Source organism: Dipodomys spectabilis, unplaced genomic scaffold, assembly GCF_019054845.1.
Source record: "Dipodomys spectabilis isolate Male_0828 unplaced genomic scaffold, ASM1905484v1 ptg000193l, whole genome shotgun sequence".
In the NCBI taxonomy this organism is placed as follows: Eukaryota; Metazoa; Chordata; class Mammalia; order Rodentia; family Heteromyidae; genus Dipodomys; species Dipodomys spectabilis.
Genome location: NW_024870870.1, coordinates 2293013 through 2302871, shown reverse-complemented (window position 1 = coordinate 2302871; position 9859 = coordinate 2293013). Strand labels below are relative to the sequence as shown.

The following is a 9859-nucleotide window of genomic DNA, read 5'->3' as shown; positions in this document are numbered from 1 at the left end:
TTACAGGAGCAAGGTAATGAGTAAATTTCATATTGAGCATTGTTACCTCCTCCTTTGTTTTCCCCCTACCATACCTTCCCTCCCATCTCCACAACTACCTCCCCCTGCATAGGTCAGTGACTTAGTTTTCATTTTTGGTTGGCACAAGGTTTGAACTCAAGTAGTAGCAAATCTTCTCTCACATTGCTACAGATTTACCAAGACCCTGAGTTCAAATCCCAGGCTAGGAAAGAAAACTAGCAGAAATTCCAAACTAGGTAGCTTTATTTTTTTAATTTAGTTAAATAACTATATTTTCTTTATTCTTTTTCTTTTTTTTCTTTTGGCCAACCATGGGGCTTGAACTCAGGTCATGGAAACTCTGCCTCAGCTTAGATCTCTCTCGGCTTGGGTGCAGCCTCCAGAACCATAGCTGATCCTAAGATCCTAGGCCCAGGGGACTTTCTAGAAAAAAAAACTGGAAAGCAGAAAAAGTGGCAACCTTCAGGGGGCTGGGGTTTTATTATTTTTTTCTTTGCACAGTGACCATCCTGGGTTTGAATGACATGGCTGCAAAGTAGATATGACCTGCCATTGCTGATGGCTTGTGGGCTATCAGTGAAGCCATAGGACAACCTGTGAACATAGGCCCTGGGTTCAAATCCCAGTCCTGACACCAATGGCAGGAGATCACAAGAGACTCATTCCTTTGCATGGGAATATCCATTGAAAGAGTAGTTCATGCATCCGTCTAGTCTAAAATTGGATGCAATAGTCTTAGAATGCTGATTGATCTTAATGTATAGTTTATTAAGCATTAAAAGAATAATATTCCTTCAATGGTGGTATAATAAATACCTAAGAGTTGGTAGGAACATAGTAGGTGTCATTCAATCATAGAGAGACGGCTCTGGCCACTCTTTAACAATATATATTTCTTTGTATATCACCGTCTGCCTATCCATGTATCGCTGTTTTGGCCAAATCTGGGGGTCAATCTCAGCACATGGGAACCACTTAACAGCTTCATTGGCTAGAGGCTCCCATCCTCAAACTCACCCATTCATGAATTGGGCCTGCTAGGCCCTGAGATCAGATCCTAGCATGCCAGGCATGATGGAGAACACATACATCTAAAATCTAGATTCTATGTGATAGGATGTAAACAATGTAATAAATGGTATAAATGTCATCAGAGTCAATAAAATAAGTGGTAAATAAGTTAATAAAACAAGAAATAAAATGAATAAACGCACCAAACACAATATGGACTGAACATCTGAACGGAAGTATAAATCCTATCGTTAAGATGTATATAAGGAGTAACTTTTCCAGGACTGAGGCTTGAATTCAGTCCCCCTAGGAGGAGGGAATGGTGGGAGATCCTGAGATACTTGTTTCTGGACCTAGGAAGAGTCATGGCATGCGATCGATCTCATCCTTGAATGAGTAGTTTGTTCATGATGCAAGTACGAAATGATACACAAGACTCATGGGGTATAGATTATTTGTAAAGAAGAGTTAATGAAGCATGACAATAATCATCACAGACATGAAATGAATGCATCAGAAAATACCCAAATATAGGTACACACAGATTGGATTCCATCACAAGTCACCATCAATCCTACTCTATACAAATATGTACTTATTTGCATTCTACCTTCTATTTATGAATGGATGACTATTGTGCTCCCCACTCTCCCCCAGGGGGGCTCAAATTCAGGTACTGGAAACGCCTAGCTCCTTTGTCGTTCACAGGCTGTTGTGCTCATATGGACCCATTCACCAATTGGGCCTGCTAGGCCCCGAGTTCAGATCCCAGCCCTGCCAAAAGATTCATCTTGATGTAAGACGCCAATGGTTGCATATGTTTTCCTTTCCTGTGCAAGTCTTGGGTCTCAGCTAGGATGGAGAATGCATGGGCCACTCTGTGGTCATGGTAATAAGTTGTTATCCATGTCAGCGCAGTTATACCTGTCATCATATACATGAGAAAATACACAATAATCCATGAATAGCATACAAAATAAACACAATAAGTACACTCAATGCACGATGCAGTCCCCACACGGATGTGAATATACATCCCATGTTTAAATGATGCATTGAGCACTATTTTGGCCTCCCTGTGGCTCGATCTCATTTCCTGGGAAGAGCTCATCTCCTTAGTGGCTCAAAGTCTGGTGTGATCACGTGGACCGATTGGGCAGTTGGGCCTCCTACGCCCTGAGTTCGAAGCCCAACAATGCCAAAAATTCACCCTGATGTGAGAAGCCAGTCATTGCACCTGTTTTCCTGTGCTGTGCAAATTCTGAGTATCAGCCAGCATGGAGAATATATAGGCAACTAATGTCAGCTTATATTTCCATAATTCATTCATCTGCAATAACAATTTGCAAGACTGGAGATGTGAAGCACTTAGACATGATTTTATTCTCGTTCATTTGGAAGATTAATCTTTAGTCAAAAGGAACGTTTAAAAATGGCCTAGAATTTATTCCTACCAGTTTTTATAAATGGCTTTGTACAATGGTATGTGATTATTTTATTTTACATAGGATAATTTTTTCTACTACCTATAAGTATTGGAAAAAGAAGAAAACTAAAATTTACTACATAGAGGAATATGATAGAAATAAAAGACAGATTTTATGTTTGTCAAATCTCTCATCAGTACCCATAATCAAGACTTAAAGTCATATTTCTTACTATGTTACACAGATAGGGAAAATATATGATAAGGCAACACATGATAAGGCAACTATTAGTGACTTTAAAATGTACCTTCTTATGTGATGAAATTTACTTTATTAGCTAATATTTGGGTTTGAATTATGGGAGGCTGATCTATTTAACACATTTCTGGAAGGCACCTACTGAACAACACAAATGGTGGGGGGTAGTATTTCTGCACTTTAATGAATGGTTGAACTTGTCTGGTATTAGTGCTGGGTACGTAAATCAACTCTATTGTAACTTGCTCCCTACACTTGAAAACCTTGTAATGTCATTATCATCTACTTGTCAAGTGTTATTTTGGTGAATATGATTTTTAAAAGTTTATTTGAAAAGGAATATACTTTCAGGAGATTAAATGTAGGTTACATTGGTTTGAGAATGACATTTTTATACTACAGAACCAAGTTTTACTGAAGTACCAGTGTTTTGAAGCACTAAGGGTCTTCTCAATTAATGTTTTTCTAAATTATATTTGACCTCTAAATCAAGTTTTCCTAGTCTTGGTAGACCAATTATGATCTATCATTCCAGAAACTATTTTTTTGGCTGCACTGAAATCTTTCATTCATCACTAGGAGAAAGGTATTAAAAATAACCTTGTTCATTTGTGATTTTGTTCACTCATATGGGCTGGTCATCTCTAAATTGAAAGTTTGAATTACAGTACTTTCTCTCAGATTTTGTGATCTCATCTTTCATTTTAAGTTGCCTTGCAATTCACAATTGATTACTGCTAATTCTTGTAAGCAATTGGGGCCCTGAAATATTATAGAAATGAGAAATTGAGATGAGTCTTTAATTATTTTCTGTTGGCATGTTGCATGGGCCTATGTGAGAAGTCATGCCCTTGTTATCTGATGATGCAGATAACTAGGACCTGTTATCCTAGGACCTGTGGGTCCTGCAGAAGAATAATAGCTTTTAGACATCATATCAGCAACATTTGGGTATAATCAGTAAGAATGCTTCAGAAATATGGAGAAAAACACTTAGGGACCAGCAAGTTAAAACAATAAACAGAGCATCAGAATAAAATCCCTTATAGATTAGCAGAAAACAATACTGTTATTTTACCATGTGTATTCAGAAGACCACGAACACTTAGAAGGTATCACAAGCTTATACTGAAGATATTGCGTTGATACTTTTTATATTCTAATATATATTATAAGCCTAACTATTTATATTCCAATCTATTTATGGGAATAAATGTCAATATATTTGTCAAATTATCAATTCTAGTAAGATTCACTGTATGAAATTTAAAATCAGCACATATAAATATAAAATATATAAGTACATATAATATAAAAATTGTTTTGCATTGTTGTGTTGTGTTTAGGGAATCAAAGGCAACTCTGTTTTAAAGTATTATTCCAATATCTCTACCTCAGTTTTTGGTAAAGTTAGACTTAAAGCTTTACCATTTGTAGATATGCAGCCTAGAGGCAAGAGGAAACACTGTGATTAAAACATTACAAATTTAAGGCCTAATATCGAGGAGAAACATATGGACTTCTCCAGGAGCTATTGCAATATTTGGTGATAGAATGTCAGTAGTGTAAGTTCCTGCTTGGTTGGATGATAGACAGGTCAGGACAGTAGGTAATCATGCATATGAACAATTTTTTCACTTTCTTGGCTTTAGCTACTTTTGAAATGATACATATAATAAACAATTAAGTTTTGATAAAATACCTTCCATTCTGAACAATTCTGTCTGAACTGTTCATCTCTCTATGATCCCTTGTAACTAAGATTATTTGTGTTCCAGTAAGAGAATCCATGCTGTCAGGGTAAGATATTCTGGTTGGTCTATTCCTACATGGAAGAAAGGTAAAGGTTCAGTGTCAACGTCTAGTGCGTTGGGGTCCCTGGGTAAGGGTCACAAAATCACCAGGACACAGGGGATGCAGAGTGCAAACAGCAATTGCCACTGCATGCTGTGCTTTATTGTTAGTGGGTATTTAAAGACTAGCAAGCATAATCTTTGCCAAGATTTGGTCAGAAAACATTCACACAAAAAATTTCCACAGATACATTTTTACTTAACCTATGAGAGAATGTCTAGGTATATTATTATCTAAACTATTTTAGAGCAAGCTCAAACCACTTCTACAATCTCAGGAAAATGCTTGACCAGCTGTTCATCTATGCTTAAGCAAGCAGAAGAGCCACTTCCTCAGCTCCCAGGAGTCTGTGACATGTTTTGAGATAGGGAGAGGGAACATTTTCCCCCTGTACTCTGGCGTTCCAAGAGCTTTCCTAATCCCAAAAACAGTCTTCAGATAATCCCAAGGCTGGAGTCTGCATCATTCTGCCCCCTCAACCTAGACCCTGAGTCTTCACAGTTCAGGTAGACATTTGTCCCAGCAAGACCTCATTTGGGAAATTTTAAGCTGCAGAAAGTTAGAAGTAGCTCTTAAGCAAGGCTTACTTTGAATCCATTAGCTCCACAAAGCTAACTCAGTTGATAAATAAGTACTTGAAAAGCCACCACCTTTGGACTTAGCTGTAAAGGCTTCAAAGTATGATAAAATTTAAAATGAAAACGACAAAACAGTCATTGACAAAAAAAATGTAAATGTGAGCAATTGACCAAACTATATAAGTTTTTTCCAGTGTACACAGAAATTTAGAGAAATAAGATCAATAGGATTTTTAGGAACAATAAGGGTTCCTTGTTACAAATAGGCAACCATGGATATATGCCCGTATAAAAATTGTATCATTACGTACTTAAATTTAGAGGATACTACATGCTTCAGCAGCAGGTCTACCCAAATTACAACAATACAGAGATTAACATGGCACTTGCACAAGGATGATATGAAAATTTGTGAAGTATTCCATATTTTCCATTCTTCTGATGCAAGAAATGAAAAACAGTTATTAAAAAGTTGATTACAAAAATACACGTGTAACAATACATGTAATTCATAGAATTAAAGGTTAGTTTGACATCAGTGTATTAAATTTTCACCTTAGAAAGGCCTTTACATAGCATAAACGTTACAAAACTTGAAATTAGATAATATTGCCATTTTATCCCAAAGAAATAAAATAAGAAACTACGAAAAAAAAGGAGTCTTAAAATTCTTCTATATGGAATGCAATCTGAAAGGTCACATTTATAAATGAATCATTATATAACAATGTAGAATTCAAAGTATTATATCTAGGAGAGATTGATATAGATTATGGACATTACACAAACATAGATATACTTTTTTCAGAAAAGCTCCAGGAACATCTTTAGTTTCTATACTATTCATTTCAACAGATAAGTTAAAATTATTTCTGATTTAAAGAATCACAAACTCTGCAGAAATCATTACAGATGTATACAAACAACTCTTGAATACATTTTGATATCAAAGTCATGCAATTCACTTGGAAGAATACCATGGAATACATAAATTTTTATAGTAAGATATTGCTGTTGCTTTGTATTGTGAAAAAAATTTGTAGGGACACAAAAGATGGACTGGCATTTTTGAAATTTAAGAAACTTAACCAAACCATTACGACTTAGGAGAACAATTTGTACAGCCTTCGACAACTTCAAAGAGGTAGTGATACATACTTACCCTTTTGGCAATATCAAATGCAGTTTCTTCAAAGTTGTTCTTCAGACCTGGTTTGATATAATGGTTCAACAGAAGGAGATACAGAGTATCTTTGCTATTTCTATTCCCAGCAGCAAGATGCAAGGAGGTCAAGAGGCCTTTAGTTTGGGGATTGGTATCTGCATCATGATGAATTAATAAAGAAGCCATTCTGGTATTATTCCACATATAAGTACTGTGCAGGGGTGTCCAGCCATTCACAGTTATTGCATGAATATCTGCCTTGAGCTACCAACTCATGGACAATGTCTAAGTGTCCACTCTAGGCTTCCCGATGAAGAGGGGTATACTCATCCTCATCCCTAGTATTCATCTGGGTGGCCTTTTTGGAAAGTAGTGTTCACACCACAGTAAGCCGATAAATTTCGGCATCCCAAAGAAGAAATTTGCTTGGATCCTACTCCATTTTTTTCTTGCAATTGATACCATTCCTCATTTTTTCATCTTTTTCCTTGTCTTCGTCAGAATTGCCTAATCAGAGATTTTGAGTACCAGTGGGAATGAGGTGTCCATGTATTTCCCCAATAGTTCACATTGGTTGAACTGGTCAGGAAAAACTGGTGAATGTTCTGCATATGTTTTTTCACCATGATTAATTTTCTCGTTTTCCATTTTCACTATTCTAAATTATTCTAACTGGAGAGTAGTGAATTATAGGGAGCAGAGGAAAGATTTTCCTCAGTATTCAAAGGTACAGACTGAAAATCAGGACCAGTGGTGTCTTCATGTGCAGCTTATTCTAGGAATGAGAAAATAGGAAACAATGCCTTCTATGTAAATGATTTGGGAAATACCATGTTATAGTGTAAGAGAACTCACTATTCAACATATGGGATTTAAGAGCTTTCTAATAGCTTTCGAATGTTGGTATCCAACATTAGAAAAAATGTATAATGCAGTAGTAAAATAGAAGTCCTTTGTATGACTACCTAAATTCTTGTTTTTTTTAAAGGCCCTTGTTTTCATCTAAAAATAGGCCTATCTATTGTCTTCAGGTGATTTTGATGATTGAAGATGCTTAATGAGAAGTCAAAATGTATTAGTAGTCCTTTGCTATCAATTAAATTTCACTTTTTCTTCTTGGAGAATGTAATGATCAAAGCAATAGTTCAGAATCACCAAGCAATAATTCAGAATCATGCTTCAAGTACCTGTGAATCACCAGTAAGTAATCCTCGATTCCATTTTCCACAAAGTTTTGTTACAGATACAATCTGCCTGCCTTCTCTAGCTGCTTTCCTAGCCTGGATCTATTCCTTCATTTTACAGGAAAAGTGTGATTCAACTGATTTCAGTCAGATCTGTTAGTAGAATTATCAAGTATTGAGATTCTTTTTTTTAAAATTAGTTGTGGGGCCTGACCTCTATGCCTGGGCACTGTCCTTGAGCTCTTCAAATCAAGGCAAGCGCTGTACCACTTGAGCCACAGCACCACTTCTGGATTTTTCTGTTCATGTGGTGCTGTTTTGGGAAATGGCAGAGCAGAAAGTGAAATGATGCAACCAAAAATATAAAAGCAAAATAAATTAGGATAATTATGGAGCAATCATATTGTCTATGAGAACCATAAAACAGAGAGAGGAAAAGAGATACAGATGTGCAATGACCTAGCTAGCCACAAAATCCATGCTTCTACTCAATTTACAAACAAGGTTTTTTTTTATTTTTTCAAAAAGATGGAAATAGAATTTATGTATTTACTTGAAATTAGTAAATACATTGTTAGTCGCCTACATAAAGAGACATAGCTTTGACCAAATTACAGATAAGAATCTTAATCCTTGGTCTGGGAAGGTGGCTCAGTGTAGAGTGCTTGCCTTGCAGCTTACTACAGTGCAGACACTACTTTCCAAAAAGGCCACTCATATGAATACTAGGTATGAGGATAAGTATAATCCTCTTCATCGGGAAGCCTAGAGTGGACACTTAGACTTGGTATCTCAAGGCAGATATTTATCCAATAACTGTGAATGGCTGGACACACCTGCACAGTGCTTATATGTGGAACATATTGCAACAGCACACACACACACACACACACACAAATCATCAGATTTCTTCTTAAGTATTTTTTGTGTATGGTCTTAAGAAGAAAATTACATTACTAATTTGAATTTCTGACATAACAATATAATCACTGTACATCTTGCTTCTATACTCTCAATATTAAATTGCTATCTAAGTATGTGCAATAGATAAGTATAGGAAAAAATAGGAGCTACACTGGTGGCTCATGTCTTTATTCCTAGCTAATCAGAAAGACAAAATCTGATGATTGTGGTTTGAAACCAGACAAACAAAAATAGTCCATGAGATTCTGGTTTGAAAGTAACCAGCAAAAGCTAGAAATGGAGCTGTCTTACAAGCGGTAAAATGCTAGCCTTGAGAAAACTAAAACAAAATAAATAACAAATTCTGAGACAGAGCCAGGCCCTGAGTTCAAGCTCTAGTATTAGCAACAAACTAATGAATGAATGAATGAACTAAAAATAAATTAAATAGTCACGTGTGGAGAGACAGGGGAAATGTAACCACCGTGGTGAGTGGATTATGTATTATTTTGTAATAAGGCAAATTATCATTTTTCCTAATCACTAATATTTTTTTGGACATACTTTGTTTTCTTTTTATTGTGAAAATATTGTACAGAGGAGTTACAATTACATGGGCAAGATAGTGAGTACATTTCTTATCAAGCATTGTAGCCTCCTCCGTTGTTTCCCCCTCCTATCCCTTTCCATCCTCCCCACCCAATCCTCCCCACCTTCCCTTCTCCCCTCTCCTCCCCACCCCCTGCACGAAAGTTGTAAAGTTTGTTTTCAACATAACGACTTGTACATTTCACTGTTGCAATGGGTCTACCTGTATGGACATAATTTGTATCGGTAAAACATGAGTGTTTTCCAGTAGTTCGAATGCTATTAGAACTTAAGTCTCCTTAGAATTAACATATACATCTATGACAGTTAGTGAGGACAAATAGGCCTGTATTATATTCAGATTTTCTGAGCTTTCTTCTGGTGCATTTTGTTTTGCTTTCCATAGGATACCTAGTGAAATATCATAATAATTTGGTCCTCATATCCCTTAGGTTCTATTCTTTTCTTTATTTTTTTATTTTTTTGTGAACATACTGCGCAGAGGGCTTACAATTACATGGGCAAGATAATGAGTACATTTCTTATCAAGCATTTCAGATTCCTCCTTTTTTTGCCCTTCACATCCCTTCCGAGCCTCCCCTGCCCCCCACCCAATCCTCCAACCCACCCCCCCTCCTCCCTTCCCCCCCCCCCCCCGCCCCCCCCCCCTGCACCAAAGTTGTAAAGTTCATTTTCGACATGACAACATGTACTTCTCATTGCTGCAACGGGTCCAACTGTATCCTTAAACGACTTGTTTTTCCCCCTCTCCTCTACAAATTGTACCAACATCAAATACACTGAAAGCAGGGGTTATACTGTGGGGGAGGGAGATACAAAGCAACAAAGAAATAATCTTATAAATGTGTT

At 36.7% G+C, this 9859-nt stretch overlaps 1 pseudogene; it reads left to right on the top strand.

The window, feature by feature from the left end:
* Positions 1 to 5480: 5480 nt before the first annotated feature.
* LOC122121697 lies at positions 5481 to 5580 on the top strand (annotated as a pseudogene).
* The last annotated feature ends 4279 nt before the right edge of the window (positions 5581 to 9859 follow it).